Source organism: Echinops telfairi, unplaced genomic scaffold (genome assembly GCF_000313985.2).
Source record: "Echinops telfairi isolate 266 unplaced genomic scaffold, ASM31398v2 ScPeMD7_7417;HRSCAF=8455, whole genome shotgun sequence".
Taxonomy (NCBI): Eukaryota; Metazoa; Chordata; class Mammalia; order Afrosoricida; family Tenrecidae; genus Echinops; species Echinops telfairi.
The window spans coordinates 6,876,113-6,884,794 of record NW_022111317.1 but is presented as its reverse complement, the minus strand read 5'-3'; positions in this window follow the sequence as shown (position 1 = coordinate 6,884,794).

Genomic DNA, 8,682 nt, shown 5'->3' with positions numbered 1-8,682 from the left:
CTGATACCTGATCCCTTCGACACCTCGTGATCATGCAGGCTGGTGTGCTTCTTCCATGTGGGCTTTGTTGCTTCTGAGCTAGATGGTCGCTTGTTTACCTTCAAGCCTTTAAGACCCCAGACGCTATATCTTTTGATAGCCAGGCACTATCAGCTTTCTTCACCACATTTGCTTATGCACCCATTTGTCTTCAGCGCACCTTGACGTTTTTCATTAGCATGCACCAACCCAACCTGGCCCTTTTAATTCCTGGCCCAGTCAATTTCCACTTTCTGTCACTCATGAGGGCAGTTGTGGATTGCCGTGGGCTGCTAAGCTTAAGGCCAGCAGTTCAAAACCATCAACTTCTCTATGGGAGAAAGATGAGGCTTTCTATACCTGGAAAGATTTACACCCTTGGAAACCCCCAGGGGCAATTCTACTCTGTCCTATGAGGTTTGATTTTGAGGGTTTTTTTTGTGTTGTTTTTTTTTGGGGTGTGGGGGCTTTGTAACCTGTCCTAGGGAGACATTACCACAACACTAGTAGAAGGAAAGATTTTTTAAATCAATTTATTAGGAGCTCATACAACTCTTATCAAAATCCATACATACAGCAATTGTGTAAAGCACATTTGTACATTCATTGCCCTCATCATTCTCAAAACATGTGCTCTCCCCCTAAGCCCCTGGCATCGGCTCCTCATTTTTCCCCTCCCTCCTGCTCCCCGAAGGAAAGAGATTTTATTCAGCACAAACAGCAAAGAAAACAAACAAATGGGAAACAAACAGACATGCTGTCGAACCCTGTCTGCCCCTGTCCAATCTTTCTCCCATAGACCAGCTGCTGGGTTCAAACTGCAAACCTTGTGCATAGCCACTCAGTGAGGAACCCTCTCAGCCACCAAGGCTCCTCCTGTGGAAATGCTAACTAGTATTGATCCCTCAGCCTGTTGTACAATTGGTCCCTGTGAGTCAGACTCCAGGGCACCGAACAACCACCTTGAATCATCTGGATTGCTTTTCAAAAGACTGTGGACCTGCCTCTGCAGTAACAATAGTCCGGAGGCCCTCCTCCATCCAGCGGATTAGAAAAGAGAAGACCAAGTGGTGCTTGCCCTTCCGCTGGAAGTCTTTGTTCGGAACAGGATGCCCCTCAGCCAAGTTCCCTGATCCTCCGGGCGTTTGTTCATCTGCCCTTTCAGACATCAGACCCGGGGTTCTCCACCTTCCTCAGCTGCCACCCCTTCATACAGCTCCTCCTGTCGTGGTGACCCCCCAATCATAAACTTATTTTCATTGCTACTTCATCACGGTCATTTTGCTACCGTGATGAATCGTCATGTAAATATCTGATGGGCAGGGTGTATTTTCATGGTTACAAATTGAACATCATTAAAGCATAGTGATTCATCACAAAAACAATGTCATTCTATATTGTGGAATATTTATTTATAGTGACGAATAAATGAAAATTTGTCTTGAAGCATGGTGTAGCATGGGTAACAGTCTTAATATAGCAACAGTAAACAACATTGCTACATTTTATGACAGGATGCGTAAAAAGCCAACGTCAGGGCGAAGGTTGAGACAGCTTCTCTCTCACCGGATCAGCGTATTTGCATGTGGGCGGACCTGCCTGGAGACTGATAGAGGAGCGGTGTCTCAGTTCCTAAGACCACTGGAAATATGTGCTTTCTAATGGTCTTAGGTACCCCCTGTGAAAGGGTCCTTCGATCCCCCAAGGGGGTCTTGACCCACAGGTTGAGAAACGCTGCATTAAACCACCTCTCGGTGCCGATGTATCTTGGTCTCTGCCTTGCCCTGCTTTCCTGGAATTGTCTGGAATTCAGGGCTCAGAAGCGTCTTCAGTACCCAAGATGTGGTCTAGACTTATATCGAGGCTCAAGATAGAGATGGGAGGTAGACCAAGTGCCTTTAGATTTCAGGCTCTGATGCAAACAATCCTAAGCCTTCAATTTCTCTCTTTAAAAAAAATTAACAGATTACAAGGATCTACATATAAGCTCCTCCCTAGGGGACGGACAGAGGAGAAGTGGGTGAAGGGCGACATCAGACAGTGTAAGATATGACAAAATAATAATAATTTATAAATTATCAAGGGTTCATGGGGAGGGAGGAGTGAGGAGGAAGGGGGGATGAGGAGCTGATACCAAGGGCTCAAGTAGAAAGCAAATGTTTTGAGAATGATGATGGCAACACACGTACAAAAGTGCTTGACACGATGGGTGGATGGATGGCTTGTGATAAGAGTTGTACGAGTGGCCAATAAAATTCTTTTTTTTTTTTTATGTAACAACAACAACAAGGAAATTTCTCTCTGGACACGGCCTCGCTTGGATTTTTGCATTAACAGCACTCGACAAGCTACAGTCCCCAGGAGAGAGAGCCCTGAACCCCCGTGGCAGCTCCATCTTTTTTTGACTCATTCGGCCTTCCAGCGGGAGGGGGAGTCCTCGAGGCCTGGGTGCCGTGTGGGCCTGTTAAGGGCAAAGCCCGCAGTTGGGGGCGTCAGCCACCTCACCGGAGAACGAGGAGGCTCTTGGCTCCTGTAAAGACCTGCGGCTTCGGACGCGCAAAGGGTCGTTCTGCTTTGTCTTACGGGGGTCACTGTAAGCTGGCGCCTTCTTGGTGGCAATGAGTCTAGAGTTTGGGGGTGTTGTTTTTGTGGTTGGTTTTTCAGTTGGGGCTCAGATCTCACTTTGTCCAGGACATCCGTCCCCCATCCCCTCCTACCACTGATCACACTGTAAAATAGCCAGTGGACCGCTCGGTCCCCTCTCTGAAGCTGTGAGCCCAGCGAGAACAGGCATCTGTTGTTTCCAGCTGCAAATGAGAGCCCCGATCTCAAATATAATTAAAGGAGACCGAAGGCAGAGCCACGTACATCCTCCCAACGAGGGAGACCGTGAGCCTGAGGCTGGAATGGCGCCCAAGGGTCACAGAGGAGAGGAGACTGTGAAAGGGAACGGAGGGGGAAAGAACCTGTCACCACAGAGTGGCTGTCAACACATCTCAGTTGCAGGCAGGACCACAGAAGCAGGAATAGAGGCACGGTGGGGACACGTCCATTATGCTAGACTAGGCAGAAGCGATTGCAAGATTGGTCCAGGGCCCAATGACCAAGGCAGCCAGGATGTCACACATGGCCCTCTGACGCTGGCACCCCCGTTCCCATTTAGGACACACTGGGGCAAGTCCCTGAGGGCTGTGCCACTTCTCCCTAAACTGACCAGGGGACAGACAGTAGGAACCCACTTTCTAATGCACGCTGCCCAAGGGCAAGGTGATTCATACTGCCTGTTACTGCCCAGAAAGGATTATGTGGGTTTGGGGTTTCCTTCTGCAAACAGGGCTCCGAAATGTCCACTCGGAGACACTATCTTCCTCACCTGTGCATCTCTCCAAGGCCAAGGCAGCTGGGACACAGTGGGTGGTCAATGAATTGTTAAATGAATCAGCCCAGGCCTCCCCAGAAACAAACAAGCACAAACAGCGCATGCGGAGTAGATTCTGGCTTGCCTGTGAGTGTCAGCACAGGACTGGGCTCCAGCAGGCTTTTAACAGCCAGTTCTCGGAATCAGGTGGACAAGCCTCTCCTCCACCGCACCTGGGCGTGGATTTGAACCTCCGCGCTTTCAGGTAGCAGGTCCACGGTTTGCACCACCAAGGATGGTCCTCTCGCTGTCCTCCTCTCCCTGGCTGCCCCCTTCCCTCCTCACTGGCCACTCCCCTGCATCTGCGAGGGCCATCCTTGCCGAAATGCCTCGGATTTTCCCAAAGGGGTGAGGTGCTGGACTCATATCGGAATGATCAGCCAGCCGGGTCTGAACCCCAACTGCATCTGAGCTTTTTGCTTAACCCCTGGCAGCCTTCAAACCCTCTGTCTTAGCTACACAAGGAAGGATTTCCCCTGCAACTGCCAAGCCCTTCGACCAGCGATTCTCAACCTATGGGTCGCGACCCCTTTGGAGGTCGAATGACCCTTTCACAGGGAAAACACATATTTCCGATGGTCTTAGGAACCGAGACACCGCTCCTCTATGCGTCTCCAGGCAGGTCCGCCCACATGCAGATATGCCCACGTACAAGTACCTGGCATGAAGACTGTGACCCGTGCAACACCGTGCTTCAAGACAACACTTCACTTATTCGTCATTAGAAATAAGTATTTCACAATATAGAATGAAATATTGCTTTTGTGATGAATCACTATGCTTTAATGATGTTCAATTTGTAATCATGAAAATACAGCCTGCCTATCAGCTATTTACATGGCGATGCATAGCAGTAGCAAAATGACCGTGATGAAGTAGCAAAGAAAATATTTTTCCGATTGGGGTCACCACCACATGAGGAACTGTCTGAAAGGGTCGCCGGCAAGAGGAAGGTGGAGAACGCTGCCTTAGACAGCCTTCAGGCCTTAACAAACAAGACATTTCTCTCGCTCTCGTTCTCTCCCCACACCCCCATGAAAGCTTTCTTATGCTTTTTTTGGGAAACTTTCTCATTCAATCTGTTGGCTGAGCAAATAATTTGAGAAGCTGAACTACATGAAGCCGAGTGCACTATCAGGATTGGAGGAAGGCTTGTGAACAGCATGCCCTGCTCGCTCGGCAGATGACTCGGTTGCCTGGTGAAGGCCAGGAGGACTGGAGCACTCGACGGTGAAGACCCCGGATGGCGGCCTTCAGAAGAGGTTGCAACCCAATGTCATGAAACCCCAAATCCTCACAACCAGGTCGATAGAGAGCAGCGCGACAAACCGAGGAGAGGCTGGCGTTGCCAAGGATTTTCTTTTGTTTGGATCGGCAATCTGTGCTCAGGGATGGAGCAGTCGAGAGATCAAACACGGCTTGGGCAAATGCGCGTCCGCGTCACCAGACCTCTTTCAGGTGCTGAAGAACAAGGAGTCACTTGGAGGGCTAAGGTTCACACAGATCTGTGTCGCAAGAAGTACAACCAGAGCTCCTTAGAGGCAAGAACGGCGAGACTCCTTCTCACCCGCGTGCTTTGGACATGTGGTCCGGAGCAGCCGGTCCCTGGAAAAGGCCATCGTGCGTGGTGAAAGCGAAGGGGGAGGAAGATGCTCTTGGTGGCCGGACACATTGGCTACAACAGTGGGCTCAGACATGACCATTGTGAGCATAGTGCAGGACCAGGCAGCGTCTCATTTTGGTTGGACACAGGGTCACTGTGAGTCAGCGGTGACTTGATGGCACTTAGGAACAATGACGACAAACCTTCCTTAGTTCCTAATTTAGACTTGCCAAACCCAGAGGCCCACATTCCTGCTCTGACCAACTCCACTTAGAGTGGCGTCCTCTGGCATCCCTCGCCTTACGGCTTCCCATCAGAATGCTGACCTTCAGTTCTCGACTTCGCTCCGCGGATCACTGGCTGCATGGGTTAGAAGCCCCCACCCAAGCCCACCAACTGTTCATCTCAGTGTGGAACGTTGAATGTATATTGTGAAATAGGAGAAGGTTTCCTGAGCAGATCGTAGTTTGCTTTTTGTTTGTTTTGTTTTTTTGTCAGTTGTTAATGAGTCTTCTTTCAATCTTTTTTTTTTTCCTTTTTATTTATTTTTTTAATTTTATTTTTAACATTTTATTAGGGGCTCATACAACTGTTATCCCAATCCATACACACATCAATTGTGTAAAGCGCATTTGTACATCGTTTCTCAAAACATTTTCTCTCCATTTAAACCCCCGACATTAGGTCCTCATTTTTCCCCTCCCTCCCCGCTCCCCCCTCCCGCATGAGCCCTTGGTAGTTTATAAATGGGTATTTTGTCATATCTTGCCCTGTCCGACGTCTCCCTTCATCCACTTTTTGGTTGTCTGTCCCCCAGGGAGGAGGTCACACACAGTTCCATGTAATCGGTTCACTCTTCCCTACCCATTCTCCCTTTACCCTCCCTGTTTTGCCACTCACACCACTGGTCCTATAGGGCTCATCCGTCCTGGATTCCCTGTATTTTCAGTTCCTAGCTTTTTGTTTTTGTTGTATTCAAGATTGCACTCGTCCATTCAAACCAAACCAAACTGACGGCCGCGGAGTCAATGCCGACCCCCGGCGACCCTATAGGACAGGGAGAGACGGCCCCTGTTGAGTGGCCGAGGCTGGAACTACTTACAGGAATAAAAAGTCTTATCTTTCTCCCTGGGAGCGGCTGGTGGTTTCAAACTGCAGACCCTGCAGGTCACACACAGCACAGTGCCCAACCACATGACCCCAGGCTTCGTCCTCTATTTATTCCTCTCATGATTAGTCATCCTTTCGTCATCCCTTGACTCCTCCATAATGGACTCTCCATCTTCCCGGGTCCTCGCTGTATTTCCAGTGTCCTTTCCTATCCCTCTGAATGTTGCCCTTGGCTATAGGCAGCCCTTCTAAACTTGAACCCTTCTAAGGCAAGGCAGTGGTGCATTCAGTTTCCGACCTCAAGGGTAGGAGTCTTGGGCATCCCACCAGTCTCTCTCTGACCAATAAGCTTGGCCTCTCTTTTTGTAGGATTTTAAAGTCTGTTCCACATCGCCCCCCGCCCCACGTACACCCCAACCAGGACTGGAAATTAGACAGCTAGACGTCATGAATTTTGCATGCCAGAGCCCTGGAAGGCTGAGGTAAAAATGATTCCCTCTGGCCGTGAGCAATGATTCTGCATGAGTCCGCATACGTCGAACTCTCACTTTAAACGGCAACCCCAGATCTAGTTTGTCTCTGAACATTTTCTTTGACTTTGTAAATTATAAATCGTCTGATTTTAGGACCTTTTCCCCCCAAATACACATACTGTATTTTGAAAGAAAGAACAAAAAAGTTTCGGGCAATTCTCCTGGGTGTGTGGAGGAAGGAGGGCAGCCTGGGGGGCCGGGCTGAGGCCCGCATTACATCCGGAACTTTCCTTTATGAATCCTGAGGGGCCCCAGTGTGGATTATTTTTTTCTGTGGATGGGTCGGATCGCCTCCTGTTGCTGACGCGGTTTTCCTTCTCTTCCGCCCGGTCATGCTTTTATCTCCGAAGAGCTTCGTTGAGCCACTCCAAAGGCCTCTAGGTATGATTTGGCTTTCGACATCATGTGGGCTTTGATTTTGTTTTTTAACTCTTTGCTCCGCCTATTTCTTTTTTTCCCTTCAACTTAGCAACTTGGGTGTGAATGCAGCGTCTCCACGAAGCTTCCGATTCTAGAGACTCTTCACCAATAACTACGGTTGGGGGGGGCTGAAGAAACTGACGCATGCTTACAAGTGTCGTCTGCTGAGGTCCCCCCTATTCAGGGACGGCCCTCTGTCCTCTTCCTTCCTCCGGGGACCTGCTTCTTTAGATCAACCCGGATTCTTCTGCCAATCCCAGAGGACAAGTGCCCGATTCCGGAGTCGAGCTCCCGGGAAGAGGAAAGCAGGGCCTGGGCAGTCTCTGAGATGCAGCCGTGCTTTCTCAAAGACCAGCGTCAGAAACCGAGAGGCAGAGGCAAGAACTGTCCCAAGTCCTGAATCTGAGCTCCAGAACCAGAGAAGGAAATGGAAGAGGTGTTTGCAGGAAACCACCAACCCGCCAAGGAAGGACCATGGTGTGACCCAGAGGTCTTCGCACCTACAGGTACCTGGACCTCCCACCAAGGCTTCCTCCCACCAAGGCTGCCTGCTCATGGGCAGCGATGGGGCCCGAACAGCCAGAGCTAGAACATGCAGAGTTGGAACAGTTAGGCGGAGAGCAACCGGACCTGGAAGAGCAGTCAGGTGTGGAAATGGCAGACGAGGTGCCCCCTGGTTCTGTACCTTACATTCAGCCACAGGGGGCTGCGCGGATTTCCTCGGCCGTTTTGCCCTGTTGGAACTACTGTATACACTATAAACCCTGACTGGCTTCTTATTTGTAGTCTGTGATTTTGGATTTTGCTGCATTATAGTAATCACACTACCAAGATGCCTGGCTGACTTTCAAATCTCGGGGCAAACCAATAAAAGAATGTCCTTTAAGAAAAGAAGAAGTTGCAACTTACAAGCAGAACCTTGTAACTTTTGTCAGAATTTCACCCCCTAAATACAGACTGTTTCCCCGCCATTTTGGAGCATCTGATTTCGTTTGGTGAGACTAGATGTGTCTCCAGTTTGAACTGCTCTGAACGTTCAATACATCTCTCTGCCTGTTTTCACCAAGTGCACGACTCGAGGATTAGGAATGGAATTTGAAGGTCTTTCCACCAGGACACTGAATCCCCAGGCCTTTGGTAGCAAATGTGAGCTCGCTGAAGACACCCCCCCCATCTATCTTCACAAATTCCCAGGTTAAAGAGTCCCCCAAATGGAGCTCCACTGCCTTGGGGGTGTTCTTTGCGACGATTGACTGCCTTTGTCTTCTGCTTTCCTTGCAGCTTGCTCTAAGCACTTTGACCGGGCTCTGGCCAAGTTCACTTTGGGGTGGCAGAGCTTTGAGCATCGGTCCTCCACCTTCCTCATGCCGAGACCCTTTCATACAGTTCCTCATGTGGTGGTGACCCCCAACCATAAAATCATTTTCATTGATACGTCCTCCCTGTCCCTTTGCTACTGCGATGAACCAGGTGACCCCTGCGAAAGGGTCATTCGACCCCCAAAGTGGTTGCAACCCACAGGTTGAGAACCACTGGCTTTAGAGAATTAGGAAAAGAGGGGGATGGAAGCTGGAGACCCA